Here is a 15,256-nt window from a genome sequence, read left to right as displayed (position 1 = left end):
TAACGCTGTGGGAGAGCTTACAGTTTCTACTCTCGACACCTGGTGTGACCAGCATAACACAGTGCAGGGCCATGCGTGGTCTGTGCCAGGTGTGCCCCTGGCGGCCGCGGCCAGGCCCTCGCGGGCGGGGAAGCTCAGCTGGGTGTGCCCCCAGCGGCCACGGCCAGGCCCTCGTGGGCGGGGAAGCCCAGCTGGGTGTGCCCACGGCGGCCGCGGCCAGGCCCTCGCGGGCGGGAAGCCCAGCTGCCCAGCTCACAGCTTCGGCCAGCACCCAGGGAGCCGCAGTCTCAGGAATCACACAGGTTTAAAGGACAGTTTTTCACATTTGCTTTTTAATTTTGAACATAGTGATGCAAGGAAAAGGCTGGAGCGACATAAACCTGAAATACTCTTTCTCTGGATGTAACAGTTCATGAGTGATGGCCTGTCACCAACACCCTCAATCTTCTGGCCCTGTATGTCCCCCGTCTCCTCCCCAAATTCAGTTAATCTTTAGACTGGCTTGCTGATAACGTGACCAGAAACTAAATATCCAAGATCTGTGAATACATCATTCTTTCACATAATTTACGTTCAGGTCAGACTTCAAAGGGGGTAGATTTCAAGAAGGAGAAACACAATCCTTCCGACATCATGAGTAAAGGACGCAGTGCGGGCCTGTGAGAGGACGTGTGAGAACTGTGGAGCCTGGTTCAGCTGCCTGGCCACCGAATAATGCGTCTCACTACGGAAAGTCCAGGCTCAGTGGCACTTGTAGGATGAGACTGAAAAGTTACAGCCCCGGTACTTCGCGACTTGAAAACCTGTGTTAAAACAAGGTAACTGACTAGTAGCCCTCATGTGTTTCCTGGTACAAAGCGGTCCCGCAAAGCCCTCTCTGCAAAAGCTGGTTTCTCATGACTGAAATCCAGGAACAGATCTGCTGACTGGTCAGCAGTAAGAAAGCACGGGTAGTTTTGTACACGGTCCGCATCTCATCGGAAGATTCTGAAGATGATGCTGCTTGGCGGCTGCATGCGAGTCACTTAGGTAGCACTCAAACCACCTGGTCCTTCCCACCTCCTTCTCCTTCCCCTGACTGCTTGTTAACAACACCTCCCCCTTCCTCCCACACTTGGTCACATCTTGGATGAACACCCCCAAGTGGTCTCACTGCCTCCAGGCTGCGCTCCCGAGTCCCAGCCTGGGGCTCCGGTGGGCAGCCTCTCAGATGACCCCCATGATCCTGCCCCTCGGGTGAAGGTTGGGTCCAGGGATTCTCTTCAAACAGAACACAGAGGAACTGATGGGCTGTCACCTCCGAGGCTGGGTTATAACAAGACCCTGGCTCCATCTGAGCCCCTTGCTCTCTGGAAAGCCAATGACAAGCCTAAGTCAGGAGACACCCATGCGGAGAGGAACTGAGGTCTCTCAAGAGAGACAGAGAGGACCCAAGGCCTGCGGGCTGTCACGTGGGTGAGCTCAGATCCCCCCAAGTCAGCCTGGAGCAACCACAGTCCTGCCAGCCCAAGCTACAGCCACCCGGCAGAGTGGCCCTCCGAGTCTCACCCTCACCCCCCAAACTGTGGGCAGGTATGTGTTGTTTGCAGCCACTAAGGCCAGGGTAACACACTCAGAGGGTTCACAGTGGTCAGCCACTGTCCAGCCCCATCTCTCTCTGCCTCACACTGCCCTGGGGGTTCAAACTGGCCCCAGCTCTAGGTTTTTAAATCCCAAGGAGAGTCATGCTAGGTGCACAGGAACCCTCAGAGAAAATGACAGAGCACAGCCCCAGGACCGCAGGAGCAGCTGTTACTCCTGTCAGCAGGGGAGCAGGGCGCAGACTGAAGGACACATGCTTTTGCACTGGACGTGTTTCACTTCCTCGTCAGATGAAACCCTGATGCTTTCAGCCGTGTGACTTTGCCCAAGGTGGTTCATCCCTCTGAACCACAGTTACATCACGTAAAAATGGGGCTAATAATGCCCACCTCCAAGACCGATGTATGGGGATTATACAAGACAATGTATTCAGTACATCAAAATTCTGGCACACGGTGATTTTAGTAAGTATCAGTCCCCTTCTGAGAGAGGATAAATCAAAGAATTATCATAAGGACTAAGCAACAGAATGTATCACAGATATGTAAGTACTTGGCACAGAGCTTGTGTCCAATAGATGTTAGCTCCTCTTTAACTCATTCATAAAAAGTCATATCCTAGTCATCTAGCCTGGTTGAATGGTGTCCTTTATGGTGAAGTTTAACCTTTTACACACAGAAAAAAAACTGAATAAATAAGGCCTCTCTGCATCAGTAATATATGCATTATATAATTATGAAATAATATTATAATAGGTAAGAGGTGGAAGCTCCCCAAGTGTCCATCAATGGACGAACAAACAAAATGTGGTCTCTATACATGATCATCAGCCCTGAAGAGGAAAGAACTCCAGGCACACTACAACATGGATGAACCTGAGGACAATGTGCTAAGTGAAATAAGTCAATCACGAAAAGACAAAGACTGTTACGATTCCTTATAGGAGGGACCCAGGGTCATCAAATTCAGAGAGACAGGAAGTAGAATGATAGTTGCCAAGGGCTGCAGAGAGAAAGAAACAGGGACTTGTTGACTGGGAAGAGTTTCAGTTCTGCGGGATGAAAGAGTTCTGGAGATCTGTGTGCAACATTATAAACACACTGAACTGCACGCTTAACAATGGTTAGGATGGTAAATCTTATGGTTTTTAAAAACCAGAATTAAATATAAGAAAATTAACTTTTAAATGATGCAACTTGTATCAATTATGCTTTCATAGTAACACACAGTCCCCACGTTGATTTATTATGGACTATGCTACAAACAGGTCTATGCAGCTCCTGGCCATGAATCAAATCTGTGTTAAGCTTCAACAGTTGCTCTGGAGTCTGCTTTCCTGAATAAATATCTGGGATTTTTTAGGATTCAGCTAATAAGGGAAGAAGTGGAACCTGATACATTTCACTAATATTTGTTGTTACCATTGGAGAATTTTAAGATGTTAAAACAGGAAGAAATCACATTTTAAAGTGGAAGAAAGTGAAATTTAGACTTAAATCAAACTACATTATTTGCCTGAGGTCATAATTACAGGTAGTAATTATGAGAAAAGCTGGAAAGAGAAACCATTTCCTGGCTCCCTCTACAATCCTCTTCTATGACCAATGGACTTGTGCCCTCCAGAACTCCTCTGAACCGCACTGTTTAATACACCGCCACCAGGGGGCAGCAGGTGCATTAGTCCGGTGTTCTAAACCTTGGACTTAGAGCCCCAATAAAATCCAACCCCCTCCAAAACATACATATATCTAAGACTTTATTAATACCAACAAGCATAAAGTTTAAAGAATATCCATAATAACTCTTAAAACAAAGACTTGGGTCCAATGGAGGTAACATCCTTACTAATCCTTCAGTATTTTTGATGTACTCCAATCTAACTGATGTAATGAAGGTCAATCAGTATGTTAGTTTTAAACCAAAAAATGACTTAACCACAGAAATCCATTTATTTTCATTTTGAAATGAATTTTCCTGGTACTTGGCCTCCGAGGCTTCAGACCACAGCAACGTGATGCCCTTCCGGCCATCTGTCCTCAATCTCCCTTCCTTGGTCAGACGCATTTTTCTTTCTGATGCGCTATGTCACAAAGGAAGGTCTGTCAACAGGTCTGACCCTCCAGCAACTTTCAAGAAGCAAAAGCAGAGACAGTCTGGTCACAAAGTAAGACCTACATGGACACTACTCTTCCAATTACATGATAGTAAGGTCCACTCTTTTTAAATGACAGGCTCCAAAATCACTGCAGATGGTGACTGCAGCCATGAAATTAAAAGACGCTTACTCCTTGGAAGGAAAGTTATGACCAGCCTAGATAGCATATTCAAAGGCAGAGACATTACTTTGTCAACAAAGGTCCGTCTAGTCAAGGCTATGGTTTTTCCAGTGGTCACGTATGGATGTGAGAATTGGACTGTGAAGAAAGCTGAGTGCCGAAGAATTGATGCTTTTGAACTGTGGTGTTGGAGAAGGCTCTTGAGAGTCCTTTGGACTGCAAGGAGATCCAACCAGTCCATTCTAAAGGAGATCAGCCCTGGGATTTCTTTGGAAGGAATGATGCTAAAGCTGAAACTCCAGTACTTTGGCCACCTCATGCGAAGAGTTGACTCACTGGATAAGACCCTGATGCTGGGAGGGATTGGGGGCAGGAGGAAAAGGGGAGGACAGAGGATGAGATGGCTGGATGGCATCACCGACTTGATGGATGTGAGTTTGAGTGAACTCCGGGAGTTGGTGTTGGACAGGGAGGCCTGGCGTGCTGCGATTCATGGGGTCGCAAAGAGTCGGACACGACTGAGCGACTGAACTGAACTGAACTGACTATCCACCAGAAGCTCAAACCACAGCAGCTAACGGGTGAGACCTGAATTTAAAGATAGGCTCTATCTTAGCGATGACCTTGTCCACCCCAAGACTTCATGGTTTCACCTAATGTGAGCAGTGAGGGACAACAACACCAGGGATATTCTGGTAATTAGTCCAGGAGTCAACTCCACACTTGCAAGCAACAGTGACCAGTGGCCATGGTCCTAAATCATCCAGTGGGAGATATATGAGCTTTATTCCACAGATCTCAAATGGTTTTCTTCCTGAGCTCAGCATGCTTTCAGAAGGAAAAAGGGATTCAAACACAAGCATTTACTGCTGCCTCAGACACACAGGAGCAGTCCATTTTTAAAGGACAACAGGGTTCACCTAGCTAAAAGGCACTCAAAGAAATCACTCTCTGCCTACATCCATTTGCTCTCATGGAATTAACTATTCACCAATCAATCTAATCTAGCATAAAACTGATGGCAAGAGAAATCACAGTGCTCATGATAAAAGCACATGTCTTTGGGAGCAAGACAAGCACCAGACACATACAATGAGTGATCACTGCAAAACGCATCACGGTCCAGACACTACTCCGCAAACCTCTGCCAAATACGATGTGTCAGTGGGTGAGAGTCAACGAAGACGCGTATCTGTAGAATAATCTGGGTTTAATCTAGTTATTTTCCGATACAGAATATTTAACATATTAAAATGGAGAATATCACCAGAATACCAGAAATATTTATAACGGGTATATAAAATAAATTTAGTTCAGTAATTTATTCAATAATTATTTAAAATATTTCTATGATACTCAAAAAACTGAAATCAGATAATTAAAAGAAAAAATAACACACCAATTAAGGTGGCTCAAATTTTTAAAACCTGACAATATCAAGTGCTGTCAAGGACACAGAACAACTGGAACTCTCATACATTCCTGATAGAGATATAAAATGGTGGAGCTTCCCTGGTGACTCAGCAGTAAAGAATCTTTCTGCCAAAGCAGGGAATGAGAGTTCGATCCCTGGGTAGGGAAGATCCCCTGGAGAAGGAAATAGCAACCCACTCCAGTATTTTGCCTGAGAAATCCTCTGGACAGAGGAGCCTGGTGGGCTACAGTCCATGGGGTTGCAAAGCTTCAGACACCACTTAGTGACTGAACAGCAGCAGCCACTTTGGGAGACAACTTGGCAGTTTCTCACGAAGTTCAACATACGCCTACCCCCTGACCCAGCCATCTGGTCCTAGGGACCCACCACAGAAAGGGCAAAACTGCTGATCACACAAAACCCCGTGTACAAATGTTTGTAGCAGCTCTATTCATAACCGCCAAAAGTTATGAAGAATCCAAATGTTCAACAGATGCTCAAGGTGGACGGATAAACTTGTGCTATGTCCATAAGATGAAGAAAGGATCCACATGTGGGCGAATCTCACAGATATCCTCTGAATGTAAGAAGCCAGTCTCAAAGGTTACATAGTGTATAACTTTGCTTATGTGATGTTCCGGGAAAGGCGAAAGTATAAAGATGGAGACCAGATCAAGGGTGATCAGAAATTAGGGGTAGGGTGAGGGTTTCACTTCAAGGGCACAGCATGAGGGAGGGCTTCTTTTGTTTTCTGGATATTTCTGGTGATGGGAGTGCTCTATCAGGTTACAGGAATCAATTTTAAAACTCAAAGTATTATACAACAAAAAAGGTCAATTTTACTTTATATAAATTCAAAATAATAATAATGACTGAAAGCATGAGAGCATGCAATGATGTAAAACAATGAGATAAAAACAAAAGGTAGATATAAGAGTAAGAGCATTCTGAATTAAGCTCAGATGGCACACATTCATTATTATAATTAAAACAGACTAAGAAATATATTAATATAAACCAAATACAATAAAAGAGCTTTGCTTTGATCTTGATTTGAATAAAACAGCTGAACAGATTATTTTAGACAACTGGGGATATTTGAATACAGCATTACACAATATTAAAGACTTTTTGTTAATTGTTAGGTAGCTGCTGCTGCTGCTAAGTCACTTCAGTCGTGTCCGACTCTGTGCAACCCCATGGACTGCAGCCCACCAGGATCCTCCGTCCATGGGATTTTTGAGGCAAGAGTACTGGAGTGGTTTGCCATTGCCTTCTCCAAATTGTTAGGTAGGATTATAGTTATTTAGAAAGTAAATTTTTGAATAAAATTCAATACCAAAATATTTAGGGGTGAGGGATACTTCCGGTTCAAGATGGCAGAGTAGAAGGACACGAGCTTATCTCGTCCTGTGAAAGCAAATCATTGCCAGGAGGACGCTGGAACCCACCAAAAAAGATACCTGTGTCCAAAGACAAAGCAGAAGCCATATGAGATGGTAGGAAGGGCACAATCATGAAAAAATCAAATCTGGGTGAGAGAGCCCACAGACCCCAGGGCTGGGTTGTCTCAGGCCAAAGGACTACCACAGAGGGAGCGCAACCCCACCCATAAGCAGATAACTGGATTAAAGTTTTACTGAGCAAGGCCCTGCGCACCAGAGCAAGACTCAGTTTTCCCCACCACCAGTCCCTCCCACCAGGAAGCTTACACAAGCCTCCTAGCCTGCTCCTTCAGATGGCAGACAGAAGAACCACAATCCCACAGTGGCTAAAACAAAAACTACATTTCGGGAAAACAATGGGGAAGATGCAAGAAATGTTTACCAAAGAACTAAATAAAAGAACAAACAAACAAAGATGAATAATACATGAGAAGGAATCAATAGCGGAATAACTGACGCAGAAGAATGGATAAATAACCTGGAGGACAGAATGCGGGAAATCACTTGCTGCAAAACAGAACATAGAAAAAAGAATGGGAAAAAAAAATGAAGACAGCCTAAGAGACCTCTGCTGCTGCTGCTTCTAAGTCGCTTCAGTCGTTTCCGACTCTGTGCGACCCCATAGACGAGACCTCTAGGACAACATTAGACTCAAGAACATTTGCATTACAGGGGTCCCAGAAGGAGAACAGAGAGAGGGGAAGAACCTGAGAAAGTATCTGGAGGATAATAGCTGAAAACTTCCCTAACATGGGAAAAGAAATAGACGACCAAGTCCAGGAAGCACAGAGAATCCCAGGCAGGATAAACCCAAGGAGGAACATCATGAGAACACAGTAATCACACTGACAAAAATGAAAGACAATACAAAATATTAAAAGCAACAAGGGAAAAACCACAAATAACATACAAGGAAACGCCCTTTAAAACAAACTCTACAAGTCAGAAGAGAATTGCATGATATATTAAAGTGGTGAAAGGGAAGAACCTACAACCAAGAGAACCTACCACCAAGAGTACTCTAGCGAGCCTCTCATTCAGATTTGATGGAGGTATCAAAAGCTTTCCAAATAAGCAAAAGTTCAGAGAATTCAGCACCACCAAACCAGCTTTACAACAAATCCTAAGGGAACTTCTCCAGGCTGGAAACACAAGAGAAGACCTACAGAACATAAATCCCAAACAATTAAGAAAATGGTAAACAGGATCATAGATATCGATAATTACCTTAAATGTAAATGGATTAAATGCACCAACCAAAAGGCAGAGACTGGCTGGGTGGACGAAAACATGAACATATATGCACTTCCACTTCTCACATCACTCTGCGTGACCCCCCAAATTGTATGTAATTATTTTATACTGTTAGGTTAATCACATCCCCATCATAGCTTGCAGTTGTAATTATCTTTTATTTTTTGTTTGGCTATTGTGAAAACTGATAAACAACATCTTTTACTATTGTGATTATGATTATGTAACTATTACTCACTAAATAACACTGAATCAGGATTGCTCAACAGAAAAATAAAAGAATTCTATATCACAAAAACTACTATTTAATAGAAAAAACTATATCACTTTTTAAAATCTAGATGCATATCAATTATCTTGGAATTTTTTGAAAATACAAATGCCCAGCTATTTTTTTTTTCAAAACTTTTTTCCCTCCAAAAAAAGGAACTTTTTTTCCTCCAAAGTTCCAGACATATTTCTAATGAGAACCGTGTTTAAGAACCAGAACTACATGATGATCTTTTATTCCTATCTAGTTTGTTTCATTTATTTCTATTTCATATTCAGGGCTCCCACTTCACTTAGTTTATGTTTTCCAATTTCTCCATCTCTTTTTTTTGATGTTCCTTCTCAAGCCTTTATCAAGTATAGTATAAAAGCTTTGTATACATATGTAAATATGTGTTATATATACTTTAGAAAACTTACGAATTTTGGCCTAACTAAAAAACGTATGACATTTTGATTCCACTCGTTTGACTTAGTATGAATAGAATATTAGATTTCTAATTTAAAAAGTTGGCATGCAACAAGCAACAAAAGTTTACTGTATAGCACAGGGAACTATAATCAATATCTTATAATAACCTACAATGGAAAATAATTTCAAAAATAATATACGGGTATGTGTATAATTGAATCACCTTGCTGTACACCTGAAACATTGTAAGTCAACTACACTCTAATAAAATATATATATTAAGAAAAAAACCATCTAGGGGTGAAATGACATGTGTTCTGACATTTGCTTCAAAATTCTCCAGAAGCAAGCCAATGAACAAAAACTCAAAAAGCAAAGAAAGGAGGGCAATTGAAGCAGGTATGGTAAAGCTAGGACAGTGTATGGATTCTGCCACCATGGGTTCACGAGGGTTTACTGTGCTCTTATTTGAGGAGGGCTGGAGATATTTATACCCTGATGCTGGGAAGATTGAAGGCAGGAGGAGAAGGGGGTGACAGAGGATGAGATGGTTGGATGGCATCACTGACTTGATGGACATGAGTTTGAGCAAACTCCAGGAGTTGGTGATGGACAGGGAGGCCTGGCGTGCTGCAGTCCATGGGTTGCAAAGAGTTGGACACGACTGAGTGACTGAACTGAACTGGAGATGTTTATTAAAGAAATGACGAGAGGAAAAAAACCAGGGACTTATTTTTCATAAATACTCCCAAGAATGCCATCTAGCTGTTCTTTATTCACTTAGAAGATAGATTGTTTTCCCCTCACAGATTTTTAGGCTTTTATAATCTGCATCTAACTTTACAGAAAACTGAGTCAAGAGAGAAAGAGTAATTCAAAATAGCTGTGATTCGTCTCAAAAATAATGGCTTAAAGAATGCTTTTAAATCTCATTTAATACTCATAAATAATTAAGACTATCATCAGCTATAGAAATATTAATAGTTTTCATTAATTTATCTGCTATATCTACCTAAGTGCAGATGACAACGGCAGGAAGAGGTAATTAACGCTCAAAAAGTTTTAAAGGCAGATGTAGGAACGGATAGAGAGAAGAACACAGCACGAGTTCTCTCTAATTTACTCTTTCTCTCTCTGCTTTCCTCTGGTGTAACTCCAATGGTCAGAGGTCTATAAAAGCACTCCCAACCACTGGAAACGAGTTCTTCTTCAGTGGGGGTCTGTTAGGAGCGAGGCCCAGCTCTCAGCCAGTCAGTATTAACGGAGAAGAAAATACTCAATACTGGGTTGGCCAAAAAGCTCCTCTGGGTTTTTCCATGAGACGGGACTGGAAACCTGAATAAGCTTTTCGGCCAACCCAATATCATAACACGAATTTTATTTATCATCCGGCAGTATTTAAGGCTAGTGTGCAAAAAGAATTACACAGGCAAAAGCAACAGAAAAACCAGAAGGTAACATAGCTGCAGCTGCGAAACCCCTGTCAGGGTGCAGAGCAGGAGTGACCTGGAGGGGACGGGTCACGGGGGCACAGGAGTCGGTCAAAGAAGATCCTGACCGCCGCTCAGTGGAGACAAACGGGGAGGTTTCACAGAAGCCCGCCCGCACAGCACCACCACCGTCAGAGAGGCCCCAGGAGCCTAGGAAGGTCGAGCAACCAGGATAACTGTCAGCACCTGGCCGGAGCACATCAGACGGCCCAAACGTCTGGGGAACCACTGCCAACCCAGCGAGGTGACAGCAGAAAGGCCCCCAAAGATGCCCTGTCCTCAGCCCCAGAGCCTGGTACAAGGGGCTCTATGGATTGCGTGCGGTTCAAGTGAAGGGCCTGAAGATGTGGAATTACCCTGGATGCTCCAAGGGGGCCCAATCGAACCACCAAGCTTCCAAGTGGAGCCGTTCTCCTGGCTTGGGGCCCCCAGGGACACACAGGGGCTCCCTTGCAAGTGGAGGCTGCAAGGTCAAGAAAACACATTCGCCCCCAGAGCTTCCGGTGGGGGGGACACAGACCCCCCAAGACCCAGATTTCAGCCCAGTGACACCCAGCTGGACTCCTGCCCTGGAGAACAGGACAATCCATCTGGGTGGTTCAAGTTCCCGCAGGACCAGGAAACTAAGACCAAGTCAGACCAGCTTTCTTAAGGCACTGGGCCTCCGCCTGGGCCCCTGGCTGCTGCCACTTTGCCTCTTCACTTCCCCACAAAAGGGTGAAGTGAAGTGAAGTGAAGTCGCTCAGTCGTGTCCGACTTGTTGCGACCCCATAGACTGTAGCCTACCAGGCTCCTCTGTCCACGGGATTGTCCAGGCAATAGTACTGGAGTGGATTGCCATTTCCTTCTCCAGGGGATCTTCCCAACCCAGGGCTCGAACCTAGGTCTCCCACATTGTAGACAGACGCTTTACCATCTGAGCCACCAGGGAAGTCCACGAAAGGGTACTTGTGATTAAAAGACATGGCGTCCACGCCTCACGTCTCCACTCAAAAGTATCCCCCCCACCCCCCGGAAACTCTCCCAACCCTAGACCCTGCTTAACCATGCCAGACGAGGCCAGGACCCCACTCCAGGCATTCTCTTAGCACCTGTTCCTCTCAGCTTAGGCCTGGCTTGACTGAATTCTTTCCTTCAGAGTCTACACTTATCAAGTGTTGACTAAATGCTAGTTCAGTTCAGATCAGTCACTCAGTCGTGGCCAACTTTTCGTGACCCCATGGACTGCAGCACACCAGGCCTCCCTGTCCATCATCAACTCCCGGAGCTTACTCAAACTCATGTCCATTGAGTCGGTGATGCCATCCAACCATCTCATCCTCTGTCGTCCCCTTCTCCTCCTGCCTTCAAACCTTCCCAGCATCAGGGTCTTTTCCAATGAGTCAGCTCTTCGCATCAGGTGGCCAAAGTACTGGAGTTTTGGAGCACCACACAAAGGAATTTTTGTGGGTTCTCTCATTCAAGCCTCCCCAAAACCTAGCAGGTAGACGTGATTATTATCCTCCATCTTTTAAATTAAGAAGTGCAAAATCACCCAGCCAGTATGTGAAGCCAGGCAGTCTAACACAGGAGGCGGTGCCCTTAACCATGCCATTAGCGTCTGCCTCTGGCATGAGAAATGTGAATTCCAACATCTTCTGCCTGTATTAACAAAATACCCGCAGTATTCAGCACACAGTAGATAATTAATAGTTGCCGAACATGAACAAATAGGACAAAATGGCTTTTCTACCTACTATTCTTTTTATCTAAGAAAAGTTTTTCATTTTGGGAAGTCAAAGATATACAGAAGTCATGATATGATGGCCCCCAAAATACCCATCTCCCAACATCAAAACTTGTCAACGTAGGGCCCATCTTAAAGGCCAACATTTAATCAAGTTAATATTATACTAGCTGGTAGAAAGAGTATTATTTTTTAGAATCATATGTACCTAGTTTTCATCATATGCTTATTAATCTGTGTTAACAGATTTTTTTTTTTAAGAGCTTAAAATGGGCAAGTATTTCTTCATGAGACATAAAACAGGGATACTGTAAAGGGGAGATTGACATTTTTTCCCCTTTGTAAAATTAAATTTTTCCTCAGAGCATAAATACAAAGTTTTAAAAAATGGGGAAACAGTTGTAACATATTTGACAAAAGATTAGCATCCTCAATGTATACAGAGTTCTTACAAATCAGTAAGAAAAAGACCAATGGCACATTATCTAGGGAAAAAAAGGTTTCAACAGATTCACCACTATTCCTAAAAGACAAAAAGACAGGCCTTCCAACTGACGCCCTCTGTCAACACACTGTCTCTGGTGCTTTACAGTTTAGAACAGCAAACACTCCCGAAAAGAGAAAAACAACTCTCACCTGTAAGCTTCTTTCTTCAAACCCACAGAGCCTTAGAATCCTGCATCAGAGGGAGCCTGAAGAGTGTCTAACCTCGGAATCCTTCCAAACAGGATGCAGGACAAGTAGTCCCACCTCACAGTGGGACCAGAAGTCCATGGACCAGGTGTCCGGTTCTCAGTCCTGCTGGGGGTGAGATGAAGAGGAAGGTGAGTGAAGAAAGCGGAGTGTTTAAGAGATGAAGGCTTAAAGGCTAAAGCCCCTTGGACGGCATCTCAGACCCTGGGTGTGTGGCTCGGAAGGAAGGGACTGCCATTCAGTGGAAAAACATGACCCAAGGGGCCAAAGGATGCCTAGAACAGAGGCAAGCTCGCACTGGTGTAGCAGAGGGGCCCAAAGTTCTCAACTTTGAGAAACAGCAGCTATAGCCTCTCCTTCAACTAAGGAAAACAAGAATGGAGTGTATCTTCAGCCATCAGGGTAAGATTATTTTAGGAATACTGAGTTTCCCAAACGTGGATTTCAGTCTTTAGAAAAAGATTTTTTTTTTTTTGATGTGGACCATTTTTAAAGTCTTTATTGAATTTTTACAATATTGCTTCTGTTTTATGTCTTGGTTTTTTGGCTATAAGGCATGAGGGATCTTATCTCCCTGGCCAGGAATCAAACCCTCATCCCCCTGCATTGAACAAAATCTTAACCACTGAACTGCCAGGGAAATCGCCTCGAATCTTTTGAAAGTGAAAGTTGCTCAGTCGTGTCCCACTCTTTGCGACCCCATGGAATATACAGTCTATGGAATTCTCCAGGCCAGAATACTGGAGTGAGTAGCCTTTTCCTTCTCCAGAGGATCTTTCCAACCCAGGGATCAAACCTCGGTCTCCCGCATTGCAGGACGATTCTTTACCAGCTGAGACACAAAAGAAGCCCAAGAATACTGGAGTGGGTAGCCTATCCCTTCTCCAGGAGATCTTCCCAACCCAGGAATTAAACCGGGATCTCCTGCATTGCAGGTGGATGCTTTACCAACTGAGATATGAGGAAAGCTCAAATCTTTTAAAGTCCTAAATTAAGAACAACAACAACAAAAAAATTCAGGGACTTCCTTGGCAGTCCAAGGAAGATGGCACACTTCCAATGCAGGGGGCGCAGGTTCCATCTCTGGTCAGGGAACTAAGAGTCCGTATACTGCATGGTATGGCCAACAAATAAAATAGTGACTCGTTCAACAGTTAGAAAAAACATTCAAACCACATCTGAAGCATACTTGCCGTACATGGTGACTCTGACTCTAATTAAGCCTTTAGATCTACCTTGCAGTTTATGCAGACACAGTAGATAGAGGAATAAGCTAAACCACACTCTATGCAAAGCTGAATAAACCCAGAATGAGAGCCTTCCAGAGCCAACCAGGCGATACCAGTAAACCATGGCATTAAAGAAACCCACAGGACTGCTTCAGACCAGAGTCAGCAAACCACGGCCCTCAGATAACTCCCACCTGCAGGCGGAGTTTAAAACAAAAACCTTTGGAAACAATTTTCCTAGAACACAGCCATGCTCGTTCACATATCATCCATGGTTGAGTCTTTAGAGCAACACAGCTGAGTAGCTGCAACGGAGACCACATGGCCTGGGAAGCCTTAAAGAGTTAGTAACTAGCCCTTTTCATTGTCCGTCAACCCCCTGTCCTGGACTGAGAGACAACAGACACGCAGCAAAACACCTTGTGTGGCCCATTTTGAGTCACGCGAGCCAAGAGTAAAAGTGCATTTCCGAGGCAATCAGGGAACTCTGTGGACTGGGTTCCAGAAAACATTAAGGGATTATTGTCACTTTGATAAAGAGATAACAATGGTATTATGGTTATACAAGAAAAATGCCTTTTTGGAGGTACAGACCACACTATCTGGGCCTCCCGGGTGGCTCAGTGGTTAAGAATCAGCCCGCCAGTGCAGGAGACCCGGGTTCGATCCCTCGGTTGGGAAGATCCCCCTGGAGAAGGGAACAGCAACCCATACCAGGATTAATGCCTGGGAAATTCCACGGACAGAGGAGCCTGGCAGGCCATAGTCCATGGGGTCGCAAAAAAATCAGGCATGACTTAGCCATAACTAAACAAAAGCAACTACCCTAGACAGGGATGAAATATGTTATCTGCAATTTAAATTTATGAAAGTGAAAGAGGAGAGTGAAAAAGTTGGCTTAAAGCTCAACATTCAGAAAATGAAGATCATGGCATCCGGTCCCATCACTTCATGGGAAATAGATGGGGAAACAGTGGAAACAGTGTCAGACTTTATTTTTTTGGGCTCCAAAATCACTGCAGATGGTGACTGCAGCCATGAAATTAAAAGACGCTTACTCCTTGGAAGGAAAGTTATAACCAGCCTAGATAGCATATTCAAAGGCAAAGACATTACTTTGCCAACAAAGGTCCGTCTAGTCAAGGCTATGGTTTTTCCTGTGGTCATGTATGGATGTGAGAGTTGGACTGTGACGAAGGGTGAGTGCGCAAGAATTGATGCTTTTGAACTGTGGTGTTGGAGAAGACTCTTGAGAGTCCCTTGGACTGCAAGGAGATCCAACCAGTCCATTCTGAAGGAGATCAGCCCTGGGATTTCTTTGGAAGGAATGATGCTAAAGCTGAAACTCCAATACTTTGGCCACCTCATGCGAAGAGTTGACTCATTGGAAAAGACTCTGATGCTGGGAGGGACTGGGGGCAGGAGGAGAAGGGGACGACAGAGGATGAGATGTCTGGATGGCATCT

General features: G+C 44.2%; 1 protein-coding gene across 1 annotated transcript in view; it reads right to left on the bottom strand.

Moving 5' to 3' along the window:
* Positions 1 to 15,256, bottom strand: part of GGACT (gamma-glutamylamine cyclotransferase) — a 50,273-nt gene that overhangs the window by 32,368 nt on the left and 2,649 nt on the right. Inside the window, exon 2 of the mRNA XM_010831487.1 lies at positions 12,505 to 12,666. The gene's annotated coding sequence lies outside the window, so the exon portion shown is untranslated. The remainder of the gene's footprint in view (positions 1 to 12,504; positions 12,667 to 15,256) is intronic.

This window comes from Bison bison, unplaced genomic scaffold, assembly GCF_000754665.1.
Source record: "Bison bison bison isolate TAMUID 2011002044 unplaced genomic scaffold, Bison_UMD1.0 scf7180017864527, whole genome shotgun sequence".
NCBI classification, from domain to species: Eukaryota; Metazoa; Chordata; class Mammalia; order Artiodactyla; family Bovidae; genus Bison; species Bison bison.
Note: the sequence above shows the minus strand (reverse complement) of the source record. Positions and strands in the feature narration are given on the sequence as shown.